This window comes from Drosophila guanche, unplaced genomic scaffold, assembly GCF_900245975.1.
Source record: "Drosophila guanche unplaced genomic scaffold, DGUA_6, whole genome shotgun sequence".
NCBI classification, from domain to species: domain Eukaryota; kingdom Metazoa; phylum Arthropoda; class Insecta; order Diptera; family Drosophilidae; genus Drosophila; species Drosophila guanche.
Genome location: NW_022995801.1, coordinates 1,680 through 5,808, shown reverse-complemented (window position 1 = coordinate 5,808; position 4,129 = coordinate 1,680).

Sequence of the window (4,129 nt, the reverse complement as noted above, 5' to 3'; positions counted from 1 at the left end):
CTCTGAGATCCAGGATCCATGGCTATATCGACTTGGCTATTGGCTATTTTAAATATAAAATTTATTTAAAACAAATGTTTTCATGATGTCAAAATGTGAATGAAAAAACTTGATTTTTAATATTTTCATTCTTGGGGAAAAGTTAATGGTAAATGGGTTTTTTACTCTCGGTGTACAATGTTGACATTACCGTCTTTCTAAACAATCATATACCGTACTGTACAGCCTTCAGCTGGTTGCTGGTGTACTGCTGTTGTTGCTTCTGTTGTTTTACTGTTTGGCAGTCAACTCTCTACTGGTGTTTGAATTTAGTTTTATGGGGGCCACTTAAAAATTTGTGAACTTGATCGATTTGACGTGCAAAATAAAAGCGAAACCAGCGCAGACATTTTTAAGTCGAATTTAGCCTCCGGGGGCTCTGAGAGACTTAATGTTTTAATTAGCACAGGGGTGCCGTGCCGCCGCGAGTAGGTTACGCCTAACCGGTGGTGGTGGTGGTGGGGTACGGTGGGAGTATTTGTATTATAAATAATCGCCACATCCGAAAGCGCATTACTTTTCAAGTCTCACATAACTTTTTTCATGTTTTTTAGCATTTTTTGAACCAAAACCTCAATAAAAAAATGCTTCACTGATCCCCCACTACATGTGCTCCTTGAGAACTGCCATTGTCTCGAACAATCGTTAGTTAGTTCTTGAACTCGGCTTTTGAACTCTGTGCTCTCGTCATCAGTCCATAACTGCATATTGATCGCGAGCCACTCGTACTCGTTTTCGTGTGCTGGGCCGAGATCTTGACATGAGGTAGCCATTCCGGCTGCCATATTGTATTGTAATGACTGTAATTAGTCGTCAGTGCGAATCGTACGAGTATTTTTCAACGTTGGAGTTATCCGAAACGAGCAAAAAGGTAGACAAAATAATTCTAACATTCAATGATAAAATATAGGATTATCAGGGGTACAAAGAGGGTAAGGGAAATATACAAAAGTACAAAAGTATACAGGAGTAAATTCGCGTAAGATACCTTAGCTATGTGCGCTATCTCTAAAAAAAATATCAGACTTTAAAATGCTTAAAGAAAAAGTTCTGCCATGGAAAAACAAACATAATTCTTCATAAAAATGTAATTCCTCAGTCCATCAGGAAAAGTTGGTTTGGTTCGAAATGGACAAAAAAATTAGATTTTGTCGAGTAGTATAGTTAGTCTCTAAAAAAAACACACAAATTCTAAATTCACAAAAGTAAATGTAGCCTTAAAAAGTTGTTATTAATATATTCATAGAATGCTAACATTCCCAAATATCTGGTCGTGTGCCTTGGCTTCCCCTCCCCGACAGCTGAACGTCACCTTTTTTCTGCCCCGCCGAACATCCAGCACACATGAATAGGAAAAACGCACTCACAAATACATATGAATTTATCGATTGAAACAAGAGACCTGAACAAAAAACTTGTTTACCTTGATGGGAGTTTTTTGTATTGTTTTTTAGTTGGTCACCCGTTGGAGAGCTGCATGCAACAAATAAAAATATTATGCAATGTACTCTGTCTTCCAATCTCCCTTCCTCTCTCTCTCTCTCTGTTTCTGCCTCTGTCTATATTACCTGGGATTACTTTGTTCTCAATAAATCCAATGAATAACTTTCCCAATTTTGTCAATTGCCATTTTTGTTTGTCGTTTCTCCACTGTTCTTGGCCATGTATTATTTATGATTGTGTGTACATAAAAACTGAAAAAAACATTTATAAAATAGACTAACATTTTTTTTTTAATTTCTAAATATTTTGTGATTTTTATACACGGTACTCGAAGAGTAAATAGGGTATATTGTATTTGTGCACAAAGTGGATGTACATATGTAACGCACAGAAGGAAACGTTTCCGACCCCATAAAGTATATATATTCTTGATCAGCATCAATAGCCCCATCGATAGAGCCATGTCTTTCTGTCCTTCCGTCAGTCCGTCTTGTTAAGCGCCTGAGTCTGAGACTATAAAAGCTAGAGCCACCAATTGTTGCATCCAGATGGCTGTATGCTTACAATGTTACAAATGTATATCCCCCTTCCGTCACCACAAATCGCGAAAATCTGCTGAAGATAAAATAAAACTAAAAACGCCATTCCGTAGGGAAGGACCATATCTATCACATCACTGAATTGGGATAAGATTAAATCATTATTATAGCCAGAATGAAGAAATTAATTTGCAGTGCCCACCACGTCCCGCAGCTTTTTTTGTTTTTGCACATTCTCTCATCCACACTTTGCTTCGCGCTGTGTGCGTCTCTAGGGGAGGGGGGGCGAGCTAAAAGAGCGTGTTGGCGTTGGAAGTGATGTAAATGTAGAAATGTAAAATTTAAAATTTTCAAAAAACTACAAGGTACAGATATACTACTGAGTACCGGGTACCAGTTGTGACGCATAGAAGCGTCCCTTCTCGTTTTATTTCTGTTAGAATAGTTTTGGGACTTTATAATAAACTAGCGGCCCGGCACGTACTTCTCTACGTTTAAAATGAAATTACAAGAACATTTAATATTACATGCAAATTTAATGAACAGATCCGGTCGACCGTATTTTGTATATATGTATGTATGTATGTACATGCCGAGGGCTAAGAATATGCGAAGATGGCAGTATAGCTAAACGTCCGATGCCGTTAACATTAGCATCAAACGAATAAAATGAATACTTTTAGTTTAAACTTTTCATATTTTTCAGATGTATCAACGATATACTGATAATATGGTTTACCATCACTCAAATTAACCTCTCTTTCTCTCAGTGTAGTTCTATGCAATTTAAGTGAAATTGTTCAAAAAGATCTGACATGACGGATAGGACGGACCCCAACTGGATAGCACTGGCATTGTTTTCAATGCAGTTTCTGTTTTTCTGTTTCATTTTCCATTTATTAATAATGTGATGAAATAGTTTAGTTTTTCTTCATTGAGAGCCAACTGAAAACAATTCAAAAAGGTTAAAGGCATAAATAAACTCAATGAATACGCCTCAAGATGTGGATCGAGATTCCAGAAGTAATCTAAAATCGTGAGGTATGGATGGTGGATGTTTACAGTCCGTGTTTCTTGATCTTGATTAGTCTCAAAATAACGTATTGGCCATTTAATAATGAATATCCAAAACATCACGACAACAAGAGAAACAACAACAACAACAATAAACTAGAAGGGACGTGTAAGACGCTTCTTACGCGTCACAACTTTTATACCCGGCACTCAGGACTACATCTAGATGTAGAAGACATCGCCAACCACTAGATATCGTTCACATTACAAAACACGTAGTAAAAAGCCTACTAAATAAGATGCATCAAAAAATTTGATCAGTTAATCGTATTTTCCAATTTATGAGATATTTAAAACAGCAATAAAATTGTTTTTTTTCCCTGCACATTCTGTGCAATAATGACCGCTTGGTTTCACAGCAGATTTTTCGAAAGTGGCGCCATCTATGAAAATTTCTTATACGAAACTTTGATGGTCACTCTTTTTCTAATACAGAGCGTTAAAAACCGAGTCTTGGTCTTATTTTTTTAAAAATTAGCTTTTGGCCACTGGTTGCGCATCTCCTCCCAACCAGTTCGGAATCAAAATGTCGAAATAAAAAGCCAAGTGCTGCTGGTTCGACCGAGTCGGAATTCAAATCAATTTAATCCCTTCTTCTTTTCAATTTCGATATTCACCTATGCATGTTCTTCCTCTTTCTCTACCGTATTCACATATTACATATATGTTCTATAGAAACAAACTTCTGTGAGTATGTCGTAAATGCAACAATTTAATATCTTAATGCTACAAACTAATTTTAATTATACCAAATACTAATTGCTCCCGGCCATAAGCCCTTTGCGCTAATTCCGCGTAAACAGCCACCAAAACTGGTCATTGGGACAATAGTGCATCTGCACCTCAGATGTGTTTTGTCAAATTTTAAATTTTTTCTTCATCTGTCATCTACATCTACAACACTTCTCACACCAACACGCTCGCCGCCCTTCCCTAGACACACATACTGCTTACTCGCTGCAGAAGCAGAGGCAGCGCCCGCACACAAAAAAAAAACAAATTCAAGCTGCGGGACGGGGTGGGTTAAAAGTCGG